This window comes from Calidris pugnax, unplaced genomic scaffold (genome assembly GCF_001431845.1).
Source record: "Calidris pugnax isolate Ruff unplaced genomic scaffold, ASM143184v1 scaffold97, whole genome shotgun sequence".
Lineage (NCBI taxonomy): Eukaryota > Metazoa > Chordata > Aves > Charadriiformes > Scolopacidae > Calidris > Calidris pugnax.
The window spans coordinates 1575092-1599634 of NW_015090837.1; positions in this window are offsets into that span (position 1 = coordinate 1575092).

Consider the following 24543-nt stretch of genomic DNA (forward strand, 5'->3'; position numbering starts at 1 on the left):
GGGTGTCAGGAGGATGGGGCCAGGCTTTTTTCAGTGGTGCCCAGGGACAGGACAAGAGGAAATGGGCACAAACTTGAATATAAGAAGTTCCACCTAAACACGAGGAGGAACTTCTTTGCTGTGAGGGTGGCAGAGCCCTGGCAGAGGCTGCCCAGGGAGGTGGTGGAGTCTCCTTCTCTGGAGACCTTCAAACTCCACCTGGACACGTTCCTGTGGGACCTGCTCTGGCAGGGGGTTGGACTGGATGATCTCCAGAGGTCCCTTCCAACCCCATATCACTCTGTGATTCTGTGACCTTCAGCTGCAGATGAGGGACAGGATGGAGAGCACAGTGTGATGGGTCAAGATCTGTGAGCAGCATCACCTCCAACCAGAGCCAACACTGCACACACCAGCCAAAGCAACCACACAACTACCAGCCTAGAACGAGCTCCTTGGACTTATGGTGGCTTCACCTTCTCCGAGCCACGTCTATCCAGGAGGGATGGCACCACAATCCCCCCTGAGACAAGCAGCCACCCCCTTCTGCAGCTTGGGGACCTGCCTGAAGAGAGGGCGGAGGGTAGGATGAGGGACAGCACGGCAAGGATTGAAAAATGGGATTTCTCCATCCCTCAGCATCTTCTCGGAATATCCAAGCAGGCTCAGTGCTGCTTGGGGACACGTTCCACCCGAATTGCTGGTTATTATGCGAGTCAGGCAGCCTCGGTGACAATTAAAGCATCTCTGGGAGGTGGCACAGGTGGCTGCTGCCTGCACCTGGGGCTGCACAACGTGCAAAGCAGGAGATGCCTCCCTTTCCCCAACTCCCTGCCTCCTGAGGTGGCACCAGGATGGCAAACCTCCTCCAGATCTCACAGCACTTCTTGGTGACTCTTTTTCCCCCCACCCCACCTCCATGAACCTCATCCCGGCGCAAAAAAAGAGCCGTCCCCACCGAGGAAGCCACCTGAGAGAGGACAAGCGCCGGCCACGTGGAGAGGATCTGACTTAATTCAGCCTCCTGGCCACCAAAAGCATCCCGAGACCTGGGCTAACGACCTCTCCCCATCACACCAAGGCATTAATTAGCTTCTAGTGGAGATTTCACACGACTTCTGGAGGCTCCTTGGCAGAAGCGTGGCCACCGACACCTCCAGACCCCTCTCTCCCTCTCTCTCTTTTTTCATCAGAGTTACTGTTTTGGGTAATGATGAAGCAGGGGAATTGATTTGAAGCCTAATGAATAATCAGCCACCATCAATAATTGTAATCACTAATCTGGTGCAATTAGAGACAATTATAATAAATGCAATTTCCTCCCGAGCTGCTAACGAACTGCAAAAATATGAATTGACTTCAACTGGCTGCCTGTGATTTATGCAGCCGCAAGATCAAGGATCCCATTACGCCCATGAAGGCTCTTAAAGGGACAGGGAAGTTGCTTTGTCCCCTTTTCCTCCACCCCACCCTCCCAGCAAAGCCACCAAACTTCACAAGGAGCCCTAAAAAAGGACACGGAAAGGGTGAAATCCCCTTTTTTTTCCCCTCCTCCTTCCCTCTACCCATCTTTCCTCTACCCATCGCGTCAAGGTGCCTTCAATCCCAACCCATGAACTCCTCCAAAGCAGGGAGGAGGTGCAAGGAGAGGTGCCACACACCACGTCCATGGAGACATTGCCACCAATGGGCACGTCCACATGGACAACGGAGGAGATGGCACCACACCAGCAGCTCCAGCAGCGGGTTCTTGGCATTTTGGAGACGAAGCCGCCGATTCCAAGTTGCCCGTCATCCTCAGGATGCTGTTAAAGGCATCTATATTTTAAAGTAGCTTTTAATTTCAAGTGCCTGAACACACACAGCCTCCATTTGAGAAGGTGATAAGGACGAGAGTGGGATCTTAGGAGGGTTTTTGAGATGAAGAGCGAGCTCACGAGCACCTTCCCCTCCCAAACGCAACGGCAAGCGAAAGATCTTGAAGAAAAGCGTAAACCACTTCCCCAAACAGAAGAGCTGAACTCAACAGAAAAGCTGAATTTAAAACACCAGAAGGAACCATTTCAGGGATTTTATATTATTTTTGGGCAGGTCCCAACTTCTCCATCCATTCGGGCAACTCATCAGAACTGGCTTTTGCCCATTTTATCTCCACCAAAGCCATTCTGGTGGAGATAAACATTGGATTTCCAGCCTCCAAACACGTTGGAGGACACCACCAGGAGGAAATCAGGGACACACACCGAGGTGCTTGAGTATTTCTAGACTCAATTAATCCCGAGACATTAAACCCACCCCCATCAGGCATGTAAATAAGGCTGCCTCCACCAGCAAACCCCCCTTCCCCCCCAGTTCAATACCAGCTATTATTCTCCTCCCCAGTCGATAGCTTCCACTCTGGCGGCGGTAAATCTTGATACTCACCTCCAGAGAAATCAATAGCTGCCTATTATTGGCCTGTAATTGTTACAAAAATTTAATCAAGGGTCAATAAAGGAAAGGAACGAGTCTATCACGGCGGCCCAAGAATTCCGAGCGCCGAGTATGTCACTGACCAATTAACCAGGACCGGCCATTTTTGCTAATAATATTATTATTTATTATTTGGGCAGCTGCAACGCCCAGAAAACTCAATCTCAGCTTCGGATGCAAAGCTCTGGGCAAGGAGCAGAACCACCAGCATTTCCCACACACCTTGCATAACACAGCATCCTTTATATTCTGTAGAAAAAGGTACAAACTGCTATTAAAAATCACCGCTGGAATAAATCCGGGTCCAAAACTAACCCACCAAGTGAGCCCTGAGAAATTAAAAGCCCAATAAGACACTATTCCCATCTAAAATAAAAAAAAGTCAGCGATAACCGGTAGGAACCGGTGACATTTCTCCTGAGCGTATTTGGGAAATGCAAATGGGGTTTTTGTACAAAATAACTACTTCTGTGGAGATCATTTGGATCAAATTCTCTTTAAAAAAAAAATAAAATTAAAAGGGAAAGGGATTGAAAAATCCTTTGTAATTTCCACCTGAAGTAGTTGCAGGGGGTTGCTTTGCTCTCTGCTCTTTGCTTATTTATGTCTTGCAGTGAAAAAAAAAGAGAGGAAGATAGCAGGGAAATTATAACAACTCTCAATGTCCTTCCAAAAGACTAAATAAATGTCATTTCTGACCTGTGTCAGAATTTCAGGAGAAGAGGCTTTAAGGGACGATGGAAGTTTCCCCAGAGCTGCCCCCTCCCTGGAACAGAGAGCTGGTTAATGCACTTTGCCCCTTGAAAACCAAAAAATAATCAAATTACCACTTTTCATACATTTTTGGAGAGGCTCAGGCCTGGAGATCTTTCCTGCCTCATTCTCCACTTGCCTTCTGGTCTTGAAAACTAACATTTTCAAGCTTCCCAAAAATCCAGCACATTTATTTCATGCAAAGGTCCCCACCAAGGCAGGAACCAAAGTCACTGCGGCCAGGACTGTGGCACAGACCTTCTGCACGGGGGCTAAAAGCCCCTTGGGAATTTAGTGAAGAAATTCCAGGGCCAGTTTTGCTTCTCCTCTTCTCCAAAAGGCATTTTCCATCGGAAAAGGATGGATTGGAAAGACTCACCCTTCAAATTTCCAAACCACTCCATTCCCACGGGCACGTCCCTCCCAAAACAGAGCCTGCACCAGGGTTTGATGCCCAAGCAAGGATCTAAATAAAGCCATCGCATAAAAACAATAAAAAAAACCCCAAAACCCCACCCCAGAACAACCACCTGAACAGATTCTATTTAATTTCCCAGCGACAAACATCATCCTATAGATGGAGAAGGAGCACGAGCATCTCTGGACCCCCTGCATCCTCGGCTGAAATTGCCCATCGCAAAACATTCTTCCCCCCCAACCCAGCACCGTCCATCCCTGCAGCTACAAAACAAGCAATAAATATGGAAATCTGTTAAAACTGGCAAAAAAACACCACAGGGACTCCGCTGTCTTCACGCCCACAAAGCCCAGTGGAAGGAAATGAAGAGGTTTAGTCCTTTCCTTGTGCATTGATGAATTAAACCCTTCCCAGCGACACGATCCTCAAGGTCCCTTCCAACCCCACCCATTCCATGAGGTTTTTCCACCAAAAACTTCCAGGGGGGCAGCAAAACCCAGGTTTAAATGATATTTCCCTTGATCGCCCATATATTTCTCACTTTCTCATTTCTCCAAGAACTCTCATCCCTTCCTACCAGGGTGCAGAAGGCCTAAAACCCCCCCAAAATTCGTTATTTAAAGCTATTTCAGGGAAAAAAAAGCAATTAAAGATAGCACCCGGGACGGCCATTGACACCAATCAGTTTCAAGAGGGTCTTGGCACCCAACCTGCACAATATTTGATTTTCTAGAGTGGGTTCTGAGGTGGGGTGTGTTTTTTTTTTTCTTTTATAAGGAGTTGGAGCATGGATTTGCCTGAATTTGCATTAAAAGGATGACAACGATGCTCTAAAGATCCTTTGATCCTTTGAACCTTTGGTCCTTCCTCAGCCTCCTCCCCTTTCCTTGCTCATCCCTACTTTTATCTCCCATTTACACCAGGTAAAGGCACCCCAAACCCCCTTCTCCCTATAACCAGCCACCCCCCAGTAATCACCAAGCAGCTTATTTTTAATTGTGCCGAAACTAAACCGTTATTTAAACTTCGGATCTCGCTTTTCTCCCCCAAGAGCCCCTTGGAATTCCTCCCAGATGTTAATTAGACCCAACCGCAAAGCTGCAAAAAAGAAAAAAAAAAAAAAAAGTCTCAGGTTGGCTGAAGAAAAAGCCCCTCCGGCCAGATCCTGACGTGAAATCAATGAAACCCATGGAATTAAATTAAATTTACACCCTGAGCGCTGAGTACTGAGCTTTGGGCACAGGAACCCACCTCCAGCACCATGGGGACAACCCCTCCCAAAGGACCTGGATGATTTTAGAGGCCTAATTCCCGTTTTTCCACGCAATTCCGAGGTCTAAGTGTCACTGACTTTTAATCAAATCTCATGGTCTGCCAAATTTCTTTGGAAATTTGGAGTGAAGCCTCCAACCCATCCATCCTCCAGCTGCACCTTGGGTGTCCACACCTTTGCCCTCAACGCTTGTTCCCCCATTTATTTTCTCTTGTGGGTGATGAGTATGATGGACCCGGCGAAGATTTATCTGGGCAGATTTGTCAGTATTTTCATATTTATTTGGAATGGCACGCTGTAAATTGAATTTTGGGGCCCTTCCATCAGCGGCTCACGCAAGGGTAATGCTTTTCTATTACATCCCTACACGGGGAAGCAGGACTTGCACCTCGCTTCGCCACTTCAGATGTGTTTTAGAGTTTCTTTTATTGAATTACTTTGTTGTTGAGGGTTTTTTTTTTTTTTTCTTCCCTTTAAATACCCGTCACGGTAGGTTGTGGCGTTTTGGTGGCTGACTTGATAACCCTCAGGATATGAAAGGGAAGGCGCAAAGCGGAGAGAAAACACTGTTCTTCCTTCTCCTCCCCATCACGGTTCAGCAGCAGAAAGAACCCGTGAAGAATTGATTTGTCGAGAAGGAGAGAGACAGCGCACGGTATTAAGAAATTATGAATTATTAGGGAGCCTTAAAAAGCGGCAAAATTGATACCTACAAACCACGGGGAAAACACACCACCAGCACTCAATATAAGAAGGACATGGACCTGATGGAGCAGGTCCAGAGGAGGGCCACGAGGATTATGAGGGGGTTGGAGAGCCTCTGCTCCGAGGACAGGCTGAGGGAGCTGGGGTTGTTCAGCCTGGAGAAGAGGAAGACCTAATAACAGCCTTCCAGTACCTGGAGGGAGCCTACAGGAAGGCTGGGGAGAACCTGTTTAGAAAGGCCTGCAGTGACAGGACGAGGGGCAATGGCTTCAAGCTGGAGGGGAACAGATTTAGACTGGAGATGAGGAGAGGGTTCTTCACTGGGAGGGTGGTGGAGCACTGGAACAGGTTGCCCAGGGAGGTGGTTGAGGCCCCATCCCTGGAGATATTCAAGGAGAGGCTCGACGAGGCCCTGGGCAACCTGGTCTAGTTGGGGGTGTCCCTGCTGACTGTGGGGGGGTGGGACTAGATGACCTTTGGAGGTCCCTTCCAGCCTGGACAACTCTATGACAAGACCCCAAACCCTTTGGGATCTGCAGTGCCTTTGCACAGTGCTACAACGCGGGTCCTGGGCTAAAAAAAAACTCAGTAAGAACGGGACCAGTCTCTGTTTTTAAGCCCTGTTTCCACTCCAAACCAGCAAGAGGGATGCTCCAGCTCCGGTTCCCCCCTCCCTGCTCTTCACAAATCAAAGCATCCCCCCCCATTTCCTCATCTCCTCTCCAAACTCCGCGGCTCCTCTCATCTGCTCAGCCTCGCAGGAAGCTCGTTAAAATAATTCATGGAAAGCACCCGGAATATAACGAGCAGTGGGAGGGTTGGGTGGACGGGAGCCCAGCAGGGAGAGGGGGTTGGGCAACCCTGGGGGGCTTGTGGAGAGCTGGGGTGGCTCACCCCAAAAATCCCATCCTGCTCCAAGTGGTACGGAGCAGTTCACATCTTTCAATGGGCAAGATAATTATCCTTCTCTTCCAACAAGAATAGGTTTCTTGGGAGAAAAGAATAATAAAAAGAAGGCTGAGGGATGCAAGAGTTAAGTTATCTCCTCAGTAAGCCCTGAGGAGAAGGACTTGGGTGTCTTGGTGGATGAGAAGCTCCACATGAGCTGGCGATGTGTGCTGGCAGCCCAGAAAGCCCCCCTAATCCTGGGGTCCATCCCCAGCAGGGTGAGGGGGGGGATTCTGCCCCTCTGCTCCGCTCTGGGGAGACACCCCCACAAGTGCTGCCTCCAGCTCTGGGGCCACCAACAGCAGAAGGACATGGAGCTGATGGAGCAGGGCCAGAGGAGGCCACGGAGATGCTGGGAGGGCTGGAGGACAGGCTGAGAGAGTTGGGGGGGTTCAGCCTGGAGAAGAGAAGATTCAAGGGAGACCTTCCAGCCCCTTCCAGTCCCTCAAGGGGCTCCAGAAAAGCTGGGGAGGGACTCTGGATGAGGGAGGGGAGCCCTAGGAGGAGGGGGAAGGGTTTGACCCTGAAAGAGGGGAGATGGAGATGAGATGTGGGGAAGAACTTCTTTGCTGTGAGGGTGGGGAGAGCCTGGAATAGAAGCTGTGGCTGCCCCATCCCTGGAGGGGTTCAAGGCCAGGTTGGAGGGGGCTTGGAGCAACCTGGGCTGGTGGGAGGTGTCCCTGCCCAGGGCAGGGGGTTGGAGCAAGATGGTCTTTAAGGTCCCTTCCATCCTAAACCCTTCTGTGATTCTATGATTCCAAGAAGATGAAGCCCAGGGGTGCCGGGGCGCTACAGACTGATAACGGTCTGATGTTCTCCACCGAGAGCAAATTGCCAAGAAGCTGGAGGCACCACAGAGCTGCCTGTTCCTGGGATGCTCCCCAGCTGCATCCCGCATCTCCCTGCCCTCTTTTCACCCACAATCCCCAAATCTCCTCATCTCAGCAGCTCTTTAGCCACGGGGGGAGGTGGGAAGGGACATCCCGGAGGAGGTTGGTCCGCTCTTACTCCATCATCCCACCCTGGAGGGACACACCATTGGGACATCTCCCCTCCTGGGACCCAGCCTGGCTCTATCACTGCCTCTCCCACCTCTGCCTGGAGATTTTAACTCGCTGCATTCCCACAACATCAACCCAACATCAACCCCATCTCTGCAATCCCCGGGAGGAAGAGGAGCTTGGCCTGATGTGTATTTAAAGATCGAACGTATGTATATATATATATATTTTCCCAAATATCTGCCATTCCAGCAACACAGATAACCCGCTGCCAGACGTTTTTCCAATTATCCCGGGGTCTTTCTGCACAGCCCATTACCCCGTAGATGTCACTAAGTGCTGCATAAACAACCCTCTCTGCTGTGTGGCTGGCACTTAAGAGGACGAGGGGACGAGGACCGCGAGCGGAGCCGTAACAGTCGCAGCAGCCGCCTCCCCCCACGGAGAAAACCATCACCAACGGCACATCTGGGCCCTTCACCCACCCAGAAATGGGCTGGAAAAAAGCAAATCAGCAGAAAAAAAGCACCCGAATTGGCAGAGAAAGTCCACCCCTCCCCAATGTTGATGTCCTGCACGGCGGGACCACAAGCTGGAGAGCTGGGCAGAGAGGAACCTGATGAACTTCAACATGGGCAAGTGCAGGGTGCTGCACCTGGGGAGGAATAACCCCATGGACTAGGACAGGGTGGGGGTGACCTGCTGGAGAGCAGCTCTAGGAGAAAGACCTAGGAGTGCTGGTGGCCAACGGGATGCCCATGAGCAACCAATGGGCCCTTGTGGCCAAGAAGGCCAAGGGCATCCTTGGGGGGCATCAGGAAGAGTGTGAGCAGCAGGTGGAGGGAGGACATCCTGCCCCTCTGCTCTGCCCTGGGGAGGCCCCAGCTGGAGCACTGGGACCAGTTCTGGGCTCCCCAGTTCCAGAAGGACAGGGAACTGCTGGAGAGGGGACAGCAGAGGGCTACAAAGATGGTGAGGGGCCTGGAGCATCTCCCTTACGAGGAGAGGCTGAGGGACTCTTTTTAGTCTGGAGAAGAGAAGATTGAGGGGGGAATGGATCAACACCCATAAATACTTCAAGGGTGGGTGTCAGGAGGATGGGGCAGGTCTTTTTTCAGTGGTGCCCAGGGACAGGACAAGAGGAAATGGGCACAAACTTGAATATACAAAGTTCCACCTAAATATGAGGAGGACCTTCTTTGCTGTGAGGGTGGCAGAGCCCTGGCAGAGGCTGCCCAGGGGGGTGGTGGAGTCTCCTTCTCTGGAGACAAACCCCACCTGGACACGTTCCTGTGGGACCTGCTCTGGCAGGGGGTGGGACTGGATGATCTCCAGAGGCCCCTTCCAAACCCTGTGATTCTGTTTCGCACCCTCCACGCTCCTGATGTCATGCCTGGTGGGGTCAAGCCAAATTTGGTTTCATTTTTTTTCCAGGAGGTTGATGACTCTCCAGGGTACACCCATGGGATGCCAAGGATCCAGCAGGTGTGAGGACACCAGAGAAACTTGTATTTCCTTAGATGCCCCCATGAAAAGTGCATTCCACATGTCCCTACACCATAATTAAGCATGTCCCACACGTGTCCACACACTTTGTGCGTGGGCTGGAGGTGAGCAGAGCTACAGCAAGGGCAGGAGCCGAGAGGAACGGCACTCAAGAGGTAGATTTTGCCCCCAAAAGAGGGTCCTGCTCATCCCAGCTCGTGGGTTTCATGCACAGGGGAGTTTCTTTGCATGGGGGAGGCAGAGGATGTGGGGAAACCAATCCTCCTCTTCAACTGGGCCCAGTCCCACCTGATTCCTTGCTTCCCCAACAGCCCATCAAGCTCTTGCCCATCACCAGGCCCATGCCCACCAGCTCCCAACGTCCCCACGTGCTGCTCCCCCCTTCTTCCCTTCCCTCCTCCCTATTGTTTTTTTTAAAAAAGCAGCCAGACTGTTAATTAAAAAGGCAGAAATCAATTGCCCTCATCTCCCCATCAGAAGCTCCTCGGCATGCAAGGATTAAAGCCTGCTTCTACTTTAAGTCAATTAGAGATAAGGGGAAGCTGACATTTCTACAACCCGCCTTATCAAACCGCTTGAAAACCGCTCAGATTAAAATGTAAAAAGATTATTTCTTCAGCTCTCTCTCTCTGCCTCCTTCCCTTCTTTTTATTTTTTATTTTTTTTTAATTATTCATAAGAAACCCAACAACCAGTTGCCGATAGTCCGAGATAGCCCCGCTCTGCCATGGGGTTATTAGGAATTCTCAGCTCCAGGTGCTGGTATGAGCATCCTGTGGGATGCTGTGATCCCCCAGCCCCCCCAAAAAAGAGGAAGAGGTGGAAAAGAGACCTCACAACTGCAAAATTCAATCCCAGTGGGCCACATCCTGCTACCCCCCAGGGAAAGGGTCAACCCCCTGGTGTGGAGCCCGTCCTAATGAGGCTCTGCTGGACCTAATTAGCTGCTGGTAGGAGGAAACTGGGATGCAAACCCAGGAAACTGGGATGCAAAACCTCCATGTCCACGTCAGCTGTGAGCCAGGGACCAAATCTGAACCTAGAATGGGGTCTGAATGGGCTGGTATGAGCATCCTGTGGGATGCTGTGATCCCCCAGCCCCCCCAAAAAAGAGGAAGAGGTGGAAAAGAGACCTCACAACTGCAAAATTCAATCCCAGTGGGCCACATCCTGCTACCCCCCAGGGAAAGGGTCAACCCCCTGGTGTGGAGCCCGTCCTAATGAGGCTCTGCTGGACCTAATTAGCTGCTGGTAGGAGGAAACTGGGATGCAAACCCAGGAAACTGGGATGCAAAACCTCCATGTCCACGTCAGCTGTGAGCCAGGGACCAAATCTGAACCTAGAATGGGGTCTGAATGACAAATAGTGTGGGGATGGGGACACTGCTCTGGCTTTGTAAATCCCACATCAGCTCTGGGATTCACCTCCCTGAGTCACCCAGTTAATGACCTCCGAGGCATTCCTGGGAATGGGATAATATGGGGATGGAGCTGGGAATATAACTCGTCACCGAGTCAGCTCTTCCAATGGGAAAGAGGTACCTGGTGAGATGAGAACTGTGGCATCTCATCCATCCATCCATCCATCTGTCCATCCATCCATCTGTCCATCCGTCCATCCATCCGTCCATCCATCCGTCCGTCCATCCATCCATCCCCCCACCCATCTGTCCGTCCATCCATCCCTCCATCCATCCCTCTGTCCATCCCCCCACCCATCCATCTGTATTCTCCTCCAAACGCCGGTTTAGGAAAGAAGAGAAAATATTAAAGTTTCATATAAAAAAAAAACGTTCGGGGATCTTTTCGGAAGCACTCGGAATGTTAGAAGCAAACTGCAACAGCAACAGAGGGATTTCACTGCTGGTTTTCAAGCAGAAGAAAAGAAAGAAAGAAAAAAAAATAAAAAAAATCTCATTTCAGCACCAGCTGCAGGAAGCAGAAAGCTCTTTATTCCCCAAAGCAGCAGAGCCACCCCCAAAGTCGCCAAGACTGAAATCTTTACGTTATATAAAACATCTGAGTCGTTCCCCCGGGGTGGCCCATGTCCCCCCTGCTTCTTGTGTCCCCCACAAGCCCTGTGACACTCCCTGGGAGGGAGGAATTGGAAAAAAAAAGGAGGGAGGAATTGGAAAAAAAAGGGAGGGAGGAATTGGAAAAAAAAAGGAGGGAGAAATTGGAAAAAAAAAAAGGAGGGAGGAATTGGAAAAAAAAAGGAGGGAGGAATTGGAAAAAAAAAAGAGGGAGAAATTGGAAAAAAAAAGGAGGGAGGAATTGGGAAAAAAAAAGGAGGGAGGAATTGGAAAAAAAAGGAGGGAGGAATTGGAAAAAAAAGGGGAGGGAGGAATTGGGAAAAAAAGGGGGGAGAAACTGGAAAAAAGAAAGGCAGAGAAATGTGGAAATAAAGGGGACAAATTGGGAATAAAAGAGGACAAATTGGAAAAAAACAAAAGGGGGGGATTTAAAAAAAGAAAAGGAAAAAAGAAGAAAAAGAAAAAGTGGAAAAAAGAGCTGGGGGGGACAAAAGGAAAAAAACTGATGGGAGGAAATTTGGGGCAAAGGACAGGGACCCAGTGGCTACCAAGGAGCTGCAGCAGCTGCTCTGCAGGCACCAATGTCTGAAAAACCAGGATTAAGACCAAAAAATTGGGGAGAGGCAAAGCCCAGCCTTGTCTCACCCTTTGGGGGAAAGCCACGAAGCAGCTGGGCTACCAAAACCAAGAATAGGACTCGTGAATCCCCATTTGTGGCTCTTCCCTTCCCTTCATCCGTGCCTCAGTTTCCTTTTTGAAGGAATAAGCCTCACCACCAGCATAAGGATTTCATTAACTTAAATCGTTAAAGATTTATAAAGCACTTGTGAAAGCTCCCGCGTAGGAAATATTCCAATGTCGCTGAAAACGTCAACTATAACATATTAAATCTCTCTTCTTAAAAAAATAATAATACCAGATTATGTCCCAGGAGGAAGTTCTCCCACCAGACTTCTCTATTCTTATAAAAACGAGCCGGCATCACTTAACGGCTCATAAATTCCCTCTCACATTAAGCAGATATTAAACACGTATTTATAAAGGTTTAAACAGATCAGTTCGCTTAATTTTCACTTCTCCTTTAGGCAAAAAAAGAAGGAAAGAAAGGAAGAAAAAAATAAAAAAAAAAGGCGCATTTCGATGGTGAGAAAGTCCCGCTGTGGTTGATGGAGGAGATTCCTCCCCGGAAAGAAAAAAAGGAAGAGAAAAAAAAAAAAGGCGCATTTTGATGGTGAGAAAGTCCCGCTGTGGTTGATGGAGGAGATTCCTCCCCGTGCAGGAGGGAGCTGGGGACAGATGGGGACCTTTCCTAAGGACACACAAGGTCTGGGGCTCAGCAGCACTTTATGGCCAAGTCCATCAGGTAGAAAAACGAGACCCTGCACTTCAGGAGGTCAGAGGGACTTAAAAGTTAAGCAGAGGACATAATTCTCCCATCTACTTTAAAAAGAGTATAAAACCAGACTAATTCCCCATTCAGCTGTCAAGACCGGATCTGTCCATCTACCAAACTGAGTTAAGCGTTAATTTTTCTTAATTGCTTGATTTTTAAATCTAGTTTGAAACCCAAAGTCTGTGATCAAGTCCATTCCGACAGCCCTGAGTGGCAAAACCCATCGATATTGAATCCCGGAAAGGAGAAAAGTCTCTCCAAAGAGCATCTGGGCAACCATTGGCAGCATAAAATACATAATCACTCAAATCCCTCATGGTCAAAATAATCCTTGGCCTTTCCTGAGGTCCAGAAACGTCATTTGAATGCCTTTACCCAGAACAGCCCAAAAATGGGTGGGGGGTGTTCAACCAGACCTACTCGTTGGGTCTGGTTGGCTGCTTTTTGGGTCCATCAAGCGTTGCAAGACGACAAATAGAGACACATAGTTGTGGAGTTTTCCTTGTTTGTCTTAAGCAACAGAAAGATTGGGTTTGATGAGAAAAATCAAGGCTTTAAAGCTCAGTAAATCGCCGAAAAGTACGCTGTGACCCAAGAAAAAATAGCGCATTTGAACGGGATTCACGAATAGGGGGTGGGTCAAGGACAAGGAGGTCTCCCTGTTGGGTGGCGAGCAAGGTCAGAGCAGAGAGAGAGCAACCTCAGATCTCACCATCCAACCCACAACCCCCCAACAATTAAGCTCCTGAGCTCAATTCCCTGAATATCACCAGCGGGAAGCTCGCCGACGAAGCCGGTCTGCTGGGGAGCAATTAGAGAGGAAGGACACGGAGGAGAAATTAAATAAATTCCTTGGTCATCTTCACCACAGCAGGCACGGGGGACACCATCCGTCCCAGGCTCGCTCCTCCTGCATAATGAAGGGGGATTATCCTTGGCAGGAAGCAAGGAATTAAATGACAAGCCCTGGGAGGGGTGGGGACATGGAAAAGGTGACCCTCCAGCCGCAGGTCGGGGAGGAGCCTCAAATTCCCTTATTCTGACCAAAAAATTGGCTTTTCTTCCTCAAAACCAGCCGCTGGACCCAACGCCGAGACCGACGGCCAACGCTACATCCACCCCAAATAAAGCAAGGATGACAAGTCCTTGCAAAACCCAGCAATTTGGTGGAGACGTGATGATAACCCTCCAGGTGGTTTTCTCTCCCTAATCCACTGCCTGCTTCTCAGACGTCCACAAAAGGCTTTTTATTTTTTTAACCAAAATAATAATAATAATAATAACCAAGCAACTCCATTATTATCACATAAAGCAAACTACGCACATAAGATTTCTCAAATGCTCTGTGCCTTCAGTTGAAAATTTCTAGGTTTGACAAAGATTGAATATTACTGTCTAGATGAGCATGACACAATAGGAGTAAACCCAGACATCTTTAGTCCCTGGATAAAAAAAAAACAAAACAAAACCCACAACAAAAAAAGTCAAAACAGGTAAATTTGCTTTTGTACCGAATTCTAAGAGTTTGAAATCCAGGGCAAAACTCTGAAACTGAGAATTTCCTTCACGTCACAGAATATTCCCAGGAACAGTCTTTTGACCTCGCTGAACGCTTTCACTTTGATTCCAAGGTGAGTTTGGTTTTTTTTATTATTATTATATAAAATAAGACAAAAAGATAAGGCTGGAACATAATATTCCAGCCTCCTAAAATGACCCACATTGGTGACGCTCTGCAAAAGCTCCAGGGGAAGTGACCTTCCCAGATGACAGAATGGTTTGGGTTGGAAGGAACCTTAAAGACCATCTAGATCCCACCCCTCTCCCATGATATTTTGATCTCACTGCAACTGGTGATGGAAAAGGTCCCCACCACAAACCTGTTGCCTCAAAGGGACTTTGAGAGCTCTCAAAGAGGAGAAAGAGAGGAGCCTCCTCCACCAAACCCAACAGGCAACACCGTGCAAAGGTGCGAGATGAGACCCCTCTTTCTGCAAGGCATAATTAACCTCCTTGTCACCGGGGATCATTAAAAAGAGCTTAAAAGGATACCAAAAGGATGGAGGACTTAAATGAGTGATGAGAACTTGAGTAGCTCCACGACAGAGTAGAACAAGCCCTTGTGCTTCAGGGTCAGAAGGGAACTTCTCCAAGTGGAGCCACGCTCTGGGAACCTTCTTGGACCTTCCCCAGACTCCCATTCTTCAGGAAGAGGACAAGGGGCCAAGCTGGCCCACTGCTCCTACAAGCCCCACCTTAGTCCCAAAGCCAGGAGAAGTGAAGAAGAAAGTGCCAAAACCCCTCGTGTTTCTGTGCTGGGGTCACTGGAAGCGTGGCACCGGCTCGTCCCTTTTAATGAGCGTTAATGCTCTCCTTTCATTTCAGCGGCCGCGGGACGCCAACGCATTTATCTGTTTTATGAGTCTCAGTTCAATTTCAAGAGACATTTCTTTGGACATCGAGCATTGTAATTTGCACAAGCTCCCCACGGCGAACGGCTGAAGTTTGAAAAATCACCGAGTGAGTGATCAAACACATTATAAAAATAGTCAAGGCAAATGCACCACTATCTTCTCCTCAAGAGCCATTTATAGGGGCCAATGCAAAAGCCATTGAAGTCAATGGAAAGGCTCCTGCAGGATTCAATGGGGTTTTGATCGAGTCCTTATTGTGCTAGCCATAAGAAATAGGTCAGATATTTATATATATATCGTCTTGAAATGTTGCGTGCCACCATGCTGGCAGCGTGCCTTTTTTGAGGCACGGCGTCACTTTTCGCTGTACCCGCTGCAAAACCCAAAGTATTTCCCAAAATCCATCTCACCAACCTTTCCCACCTTGGCACCGCCACCACGTTAGCTTTCACCTCGGCTTCTCCCTTCTGCTGCCCAAAACCCCCACCTGGCACCTTTCTCCCCTGACCTGGTAATGGTTTGCCATCCAGTTTCCACCTCTTTTGTACGAGGGTAACTCAATCCTCCGGCAGAAAATTGCTCCTGGCATCCACCCAGAGGGGATAAAAACACAGGAAGGACATGGACCTCTTGAAGTGGGGCCAGAGGAGGCCATGGAGATGCTGGGAGGGCTGGAGGACAGGCTGAGAGAGTTGGGGGGGTTCAACCTGGAGAAGGCTCCAGGGAGACCTTCCAGCCCCTTTCAGTCCCTCAAGGAAAGCTGGGGAGGGACTCTGGATCAGGGAGGGGAGCCCTAGGAGGAGGGGGAAGGGTTGGACACTGAAAGAGGGGAGATGGAGATGAGATGTGGGGAAGAACTTCTTTGCTGGGAGGGTGGGGAGAGCCTGGAATAGAAGCTGTGGCTGCCCCATCCCTGGAGGGGGTCAAGGGCAGGTTGGAGGGGGCTTGGAGCAACCTGGGCTGGTGGGAGGTGTCCCTGCCCAGGGCAGGGGGTGGCACTGGATGGTCTTGAAGGTCCCTTCCAACCCAAATCCATCTGTGATTCTATGCTAACAGAGGGTGTGTGGTTACACGAGTCTGTTATTAAACCAACACACCCAAACGGGAGCAAACACCCTTGTGAGCACCAACCTATTTTGGTTTATAACGGGCTTTTCCAGTTTAATCTTCAAGATGTTCCCGCTAAGGCTGAGCCAAAGTGGAGCAACTCCTCCTGCGTGTTTTCCAGCTTAAATAGATCATGTTAAAATTCATATTTAAACCGTACGGGGGAGACAAGTCTTGTGCTGTCAACAACCTCATTTTGCCTCCCCGTAACGCGCTATTTCACGACAACTCGAGAAGGGGCTTGGACTAGGTGTGGGGAACATTATTTTCAACCCAACACGCAGGCTTCCAGTCAAATAATTATTACTCGCTAACGAAGCGAGTTCCTTCAATCCCAGTTTTAGTTGGGATGAGGCTTTAGAGTCAATATTTCCCGGGGCAACAAACCTCATCCTTTATTCATTCGACGCACCTACCCCATTTTCGAGCGCCGCGAAAGAAATAAAAGCAAGCCTCCAACCCTTTAAACCATTATTCATAAGCTTAAATTTATAGGAGTTGAATCATCCCCCTGCAAGTGGAAAGGCTTCTCATCTACTCCAAGTGAAATACGTGCCTGTTTACCAATTAGCAGGACTGCAGCCGAGTTTATTCGGCGTCGTTTTGTGTTAATTATTTATAACTCTTTGTGGTAACGCACCAGTAAATGCACAGTAGAGTCTTCCTCCGAGAGAAATGAGACCTCAGTCCCACAGAAACTCCCTGCAGCACCCGTTATTAAAACTCCATTGAAGTGAGAGAAGAAATGGATGGGTCTTTTGCATCCGCGGCGCGAGCGGCAAACTTCTTTGTAGGGCTTTTCTGGTCCTTTCGGTAAAAATCAATGGCGAGAAATAGCTACACATACGTTTTCGCTATTTTTTTATATTTTTTTGGTGGGTAAGAAAGACACTTTGGGAATGTGTGTCACTTTAATGACTCCTCATTTTAAGGAACCGAGGAGCGGGGAGCTGGGTGAGCGGCTCCGAGGAGCACTAATGGAGCTTAAGGTAGGTGTTCTTGTAGGATCAATTTGACTGCAGATAAGTCTTGCTTCTTGGCACGGATTTGATGAATGCTGGGCATGGCTTAAAGATGAGATAATCTGCTCAATTTATTCTTATTATTTATTTGCTATCCTTGTGACAAAAATGAATTATGATTCTGCACTGAGCCAGAAGCGGGGATAAAGTTACCATTGGGGAAGAATATGTCATTGTAATAGTATCTGCTGCTTTTTTTTTTTTTGCTTTTTTTTTTCTTCCCCCTGAATGAAATCAGTGCACTGCAAAAACGCTGCGCTGCGTATAACCTGGAGGAATCATTTCCAGACAGCAGAGGGGTAAACTGAGCCTTTTTGCTTCACTGTACAAACACAATTACTACAACAGCGGCTTAATACAATTGTTTATACAGATGCCGAGTGTTTCCACCAGCCAGAAAAAAACAAAAAAAAAAAACCCCAAAACAACAAAAAACCACCTCGTCTTTCTAGGAAGCGACGCAGGGCTCACCAACCCTGCGCTGGAGATGGGACTGGGATGCAGAGGGGTGAACTGGGGGGGTCTGGATGATCCCCTGGATGATCCCCCCTCGCCCCAGCACGATGCGAAACCCTCCTTCACCCAAGGTTGACAGTGACCTTGGGAAGAGCCTCCCACCAGATGCTTGCCCACGTTGCTGGCCAAGCCCAACAAGCAACCTGCAGCAGGTCTACCTGCCTGCCTGAGGAGCACCAAGAGTCACTTCTCCTCAGGAGGTCACCAGCTCCACGGGAGAGCTTTTGGGGGCAGGAACAAGCACTAAGCAAACCCAGTTGTCCAGCTCCCAGTGCAAAATAAACCCAAATACACATATTTTCCTAAGTTGATATGAAATACCACACCTCCAGCACCTTGTTGAGGTGTAGGTAGGAGGATCCTTGTTGAGGATCTGTAGGTATCTTAGACCTTAACACCAAGGTTTCACCCATCATGGGGCAACTGTATGGACACACAGCAGAGGATGCCTCAACCTCTTGGTTGGAATGGTTTGGGTTGGGAGGGACCTTCAAGATCATCCAGTCCCACCCCATCCATCTCCCACCAGACCAGGTTGGTCCAAGAACCGTCGAACCTGGCCTTGAACCCCTCCAGGGATGGGGCAGCCATGGGTGAGGCTCTGGGCAACCTGGGCCAGACTCTCCCCACCCTCAGAGCACAAAGCAAGATGGTCACCCAGTTGGAATTCAACCAGCAGCTGGGAAAAGAGTTTGGGCATGAGGTAGACTCCCATTTAGCTCCCTTCCTTCCAACAATTTGAGAGGTGGCTTAGAGTTGATGGTCTCCATTCCCCACCCTCATCAGAGGGTGAATATTTCCCTGCGACAGAGCATATAAACCTGGCAGAAGCGATGGTGTGATGTTCTACACACCACAGGCCATTAATTCACTATCAGAGGGGTGTTACAAGGATAACTGCATTAACGCTCACGTCTCTGAACATCTGACTGTTGTGAGGACGTCTCAGGAACGTGGCAGACACCTACTGAAAATGTGCTACCTACGCACGGTGCCGGGGTTCTTAATGCCTCATCGAGGCCTTATGTTTATTTTCCCTCACATAAAGAAAGGGCAGGAGCCTTTTGAAGAGCTGAGCCGCCAGGAGAACGCGCAAGGTTAAAGCCCTGAAAAGTCCCCATCAAGGAGCCGACTGGATTACAGCCAAAGCCGCGGCGAATTTCTCTCTTTCTTCCCAGACAGGGGATCTAAACACAAAGAAATAGGGGTTTTTTGGGGGGGAAGGGGGGAGGAATTCCGTCTAATTCCATCAAATCCTTTTTGTCATTTCTTCACCATCCTTTAAACATCTGACAAGGCCAATCGACCGCGCCGGGGCACAGAGGGAATGGCAGAGCCGGGGCTATAACTCTAAGTTCATTAAGCGTGAATTATTATTTGAGCCAGCCTCAATTTTCGCCGGCAGAATTAGACATTCCTAAAATAATGTCCCTGACACATGCAGAAAATGGGCTTTACGGCTCTCACCTTGAACTCCGCCAGAACTCCCACCTCATCTGTTACCCTTCCACGGGCAGGAGACGGAGCGCGGCGCCGCCAGCTTCACCTTTAATTATGCCGGGTATTTAAGGGGCTAATGTTCATAGAAGAGGAGTATACGAGGCAATAAATGGCTTTTGCGGGTGATTAAATGCCCAAGCAGAACAGAGGCACTTGATAAACGCAAAGGCCGTTGGCTCCATTATGCTCCAGACACTGGGAACTTTATTCCTGCTTCCCGACGAGGATGGAGAATATTCAACAAGCTGCAGCCAGGGAAAGAAAAACATCAAGCTACTGCATTTCATCTATTATTACTTTTTTTTTTTTTTCCTTCTCCTTTTCTTTGCCGCTCATTCCTTCGCTCTGCTCAAACGCCGCAACTTCGGAAGTTTAAAGGGGAAATATCACAAATTGCCCAGATCAAGGAGGGCACAACAGCTTGATTTAGGGAACATAAATCACCTTTCCCTACGTTATTGGGGGCTGACCTGCTGGAGAGCAGCTCTGAGGAGAAAGACCTGGGAGTCCTGGTGGACAACAGGATGCCCATGAGCCAGCAATGGGCCGCTGTGGCCAAGAAGGCCAAGGGCATCCTGGGGGGCATCAGGAAGAGGGTGAGCAGCAGGTGGAGGGAGGTCATCCTGCCCCTCTGGGTCCAGTTGTGGGCTCCCCAGTTCCAGAAGGACAGGGAACTGCTGGAGAGGGGACAGCAGAGGGCTACAGAGATGATGAGGGGCCTGGAGCATCTCTCTGACGAGGAGAGGCTGAGGGACTTGGGTCTTCTTAGTCTAGAGAAGACTGAGGGGGGATCTGATCAACACCTCTAAATACTTCAAGGGTGGGTGTCAGGAGGATGGGGCCAGTCTTTTTTCAGTGGTGCCCAGGGACAGGACAAGAGGGAATGGGCACAAACTTGAACATAAGAAGTTCCATCTAAACATGAGGAGGAACTTCTTTGCTGTGAGGGTGGCAGAGCCCTGGCAGAGGCTGCCCAGGGAGGTAGTGGAGTCTCCTTCTCTGGAGACATTCAAACCCCACCTGGACACGTTCCTGTGGGACCTGCTCTGGTTGGACCTGCTCTGGCAGGGGGTTGGACTGGATGATCTCCAGAGGTCCCTTCCAACCCCATAGCATTCTGTGATCCTGTGATTTCCCATCCTTTCCACAGAGCAAACCCAGGGAGCAAGGAGAATTTAATGGAGCAACACAGGCTGCCACCCAGATGGCTTCCCCCAAGGGCCAGCGAGCAGCGGGTGACATCCCAAGGGCTCGTGCCATCCCTGGGGACACAGCAGATGGGACCTGAACCAGAGCAGCACCAAGTCTGGCCAAGCCTTGGGCAGGGTGAAGTGGGGCTGGGCACCAAGAAATGCCTCCATGGGGCTGGCTGAGCCTCTGGTGGCTTCATTAAATGGTTGTGGGGAGGAGAAAAGTCACCTTTAAGTCACTAAAATGTATTCTTAGTGAGTACTTAAATCCATAATTCAGTTTGGGGTTCTTTTTAGTATGTTGCATTGCGAAACCCTTCTTCCTTGTTTGTTTTTTTTTTTATAAAATTTAATTTTTATTTTCTTGGACCTGGCGGGGAGTCTCCAGAAGCATCTTTGTTATCGGCGCCTCCTTCCATTTAGAGCTGCAAACCCCCGGGGGCTGCAAAAGCAGCGTTTAAACACCAGCCTGGCCATATGTCCAGCAGCACAAGAAATCTATAACTCTTTCTTTTGCATGGGGTCACTTCCACCCGGCATGACTAAGGACATCAGCACCACTCGTTAGCAGAAATTCTCTATTTCCTGCCGGCGCCTCAGCGACAGCTTTTCCTTGCCATAAAAGCACGCACGGAGCCCATCTCCTCAGCCCTTTTTAATTTCCTCCCCTCTCTGCTGAGCCCAGGAATTTGCCCATCTTCTGGAGCTGTCCTTCTGCAAGGCCACCCATGAAATCCCACCTCTCCAGCAAGGACACTCGGATAAACCATCACCCATCCCAGCGTTTCTCTCCTTAGAATAAATTCTCCTCCATATACAGCATATTTTCCCTGCTTTTTTTTTTTTTTATTCCCCTTATTTAATAATATTTACCTCTCCAGAAGGACACGGCCATCGCCACACACAAGACCACAAACTCATTTACCCAGTTCCTTTCCATAACTCCCAACGCTCCATTATTAGGCCAACTTTATATTTCTCTTGCAGTCAAAGGCCACAGCCCCGGCCACCCCGTGTTTCAGACGATTAAGAAAGAAGTTAAACAACATTAGACCCCAGAGGAAATTTGAGGCCCTCTAACTGTTAAGCTTTTGCTGCAATGAAAATTGATCTATTTGTCTTCTTCTCCGTCTCCCGTCAAGCTGATGGCTTCCAGCTCCTAACAAGGCTTGGCCATGCACGACGTTCATACCCACTGCACCCCCAGCACTTCAGACTCTTCCAAGCTCAACCATCCAGCATTAGGTTAAAAAAAAAAGAATTAAAATCATTAATTCAAAAATATTTCATACCCAATTATTTAATGGAAAACCACATTAAGGTGCAAAGAGAGCACTGGCAGGTCTATATTTCCCCTCTCCCTCCTTGGTTTCTCCTCTTCCCACATGAACCTTTCTACGAATGAAACCCAACAATCATCACTGCAACCTAATTTTCCTTCTGGATGGGAAAGGAGCATCCTATGAATGAAACAGTCCTCTCCAAGCAAAATATTCATCTTTTTTCTGACTTCCTTGCCTCCATCACTGAGGTGGTCGTTGGTATTACAGCCCCCCATAGGAAAGATGGGGAGGGCATGTGGTGATGGGATGAGTAGTAGTGATGAGACAAGGGGTAAAGGTTTTAAACCCAAAGAGGGGAGATTTAGATTAGATATTGGGAAGAAATTCTGTACTATTTACAAATTCCCACTTAAAGGATGGGTGTCAGCCTTTTTTCAGTGGTGCCCAGGGACAGGACAAGAGGAAACGGGCACAAATTTGAAGGTAAGAAGTTCCACCTCAACATGAGGAGGAACTTCTTGGCTGTGAGGGTGGCAGAGCCCTGGCAGAGGCTGCCCAGGGAGGTGGTGGAGTCTCCTTCTCTGGAGACATTCAAAGTCCATCTGGACACGTTCCTGTGGGACCTGCTCTGGAGGGGGTTGGACTGGATGATCTCCAGAGGTCCCTTCCAACCCCATGGGATTTTGGGATTCTGTGATGTGGGGGGAGGATCACTGAAGCCTTCAAAGCCCCCCAGCATCCCTTCTCCTCCGCGCTATTAACGCAGCAGGGGACAGGGTTGTTTACACCGAGCTGCCGGCACAGCTCAGGTGTTGATTTATTTTAATTTTTTAATTATTTTTTTTTTTTTGCTTTAATTCAGCGCCTTGGGAAAGGGCGGTGGTGAGAATCAGGAAGCCAAGAGCCGCGATACCGGATGATTTCCTAGAAAGACACACTCTGAAGACTAAAATAAGCTGGTGAGGGATGGGATGAATTTGTTCAAGTGACATATCTCCACTGGCTTCCCTGGGAAGAAGGGAGCAGGTGAGAAAAGCAGCTTTGAAGACCCCCTTGGTCCAGGAGAGGACAATCCCACCCGTCCCCACCAAACCCTACGAGGCTTCGCATGGATTTGAGCCCAGCTCCAGCGCTTCGGGAGCAGGAAGAGAAAAGCTGGGGATTCCCAGAAATTGGGAGAATTTGGTGCAACCTGAGCTAAAACACCACTTGGTGAGTGTTTTGGTTGGTGTCCCCAGCAGAGGTACCCCAGATGTCCCTGTCCCCCTCCTCCTGTGGCTGTGACTCCGTGCCAAAGCCAACTCACCACTATTTTATTTTTCCCCAAACAGAGCAATCAGTCTACCAGAAGACACTCTCTCTCTCTCATCACAAATTTCTCCTCGATAAAATGTGACATTTTCCTGCCTTCCCCTATTTATTGCACAACACGAACCCATCCTCTGGTGCCCATTTCCACGCAGAACTTCCCTCTTCCACTTTTTTCTTTTTAATTTTGCTTTTAATTAGGGGGAAGAAACTGCTGCTCTGGTTGCATCCCTAAAGCAGCGATTTAAAACCCAGATTACAAGCAGGCAAATTTCTGTTTGGCGCTCTCAAAATCTCTCTTTTCAAACCACAGATTTCCTTTATAACCTTGAATAAATCACTGGAGGAGGGAAGGATTATTCCACGGGCTTTTATTAACTTGGACCGTGCATCTTCCCCCCCACCCTGGACCAGCTGTCTGTAAAATGGGTATAACAACAGCGGGGCAGGGTCCGTGTCTCCCTCTCTGCTCACACACCACGGCGTCGGGTTGGGATTTTTAGGGAAGCTGCCGAAATGTGATTTTCAGATAAATCAGATTTTCCAGGGAGGTAGATGGGACCTTGTTAGCTACCGGGCAGAGGTGATAATAGATAAGATAAAGCCGACATGCCCAGATGCTGTAAAACAAGGCTCCTGTACCAATTTGCAGCCGAAGCACGACAAAAACCCCAGCAGACACCCCGGGGAAAGAGGTGCTACTGCGAGAAGAAAGTGGGGGGCTGCTTATTTACTGATGTCAAAAAAGTGTGGAGGCAGCCACAAGGACCCATCAACCCGTGATGGCCCTGGAAAATAATCCCGGCTTCCCGGCTTTCTGCCTCTGGAGACGAAAAGAAAAAATAAAAAAATAAAAAAAATCAATCCCTCCATGCGGCGACTGGAGAGAGTGATGAAATATTTATGGCTTTGGCACTCGAGTCGGGCGCTGCCCGGCTGAGGAGGGGATGAAGTGTCATTCCTGGAGCATCCCAAGGGTACCCAAGTGATGCTCAAACGGAGGTGGATTCACCGGGGCGCTGCCCGCTCCGCTGTCCCTGAGCTGGGCTGAGGGATTTATAGCAGGGCCATAAATGCATCTCCCTCCCATCCCACCACCCCTTCAAGCTGGAGGGGAACAGATTTAGAAAAATAAAAAAATAAAAAAAATCAATCCAGAGCTGCTGAGACTGGAGAGAGTGATGAAATATTTATGGCTTTGGCACTCGAGTCGGGCGCTGCCCGGCTGAGGAGGGGATGAAGTGTCATTCCTGGAGCATCCCAAGGGTACCCAAGTGATGCTCAAACGGAGGTGGATTCACCGGGGCGCTGCCCGCTCCGCTGTCCCTGAGCTGGGCTGAGGGATTTATAGCAGGGCCATAAATGCATCTCCCTCCCATCCCACCACCCCTTCAAGCTGGAGGGGAACAGATTTAGATTGGAGATGAGGAGAGGGTTCTTCACTGGGAGGGTGGTGGAGCACTGGAACAGGTTGCCCAGGGAGGTGATTGAGGCCCCATCCCTGGAGATATTCAAGGAGAGGCTCGACGAGGCCCTGGGCAACCTGGTCTAGTTGGGGGTGTCCCTGCTGACTGCGGGGAGGTGGGACTAGATGACCTTTGGAGGTCCCTTCCAGCCTTCCATGATTCTATGATTTATCCCCAGGGGTCTCCTTGCCCAGGGTGGGTGCTCTCAGCCCAACCACCCCTGCAACAACCACGCAAGGTGCTGGCACTGCCAAAA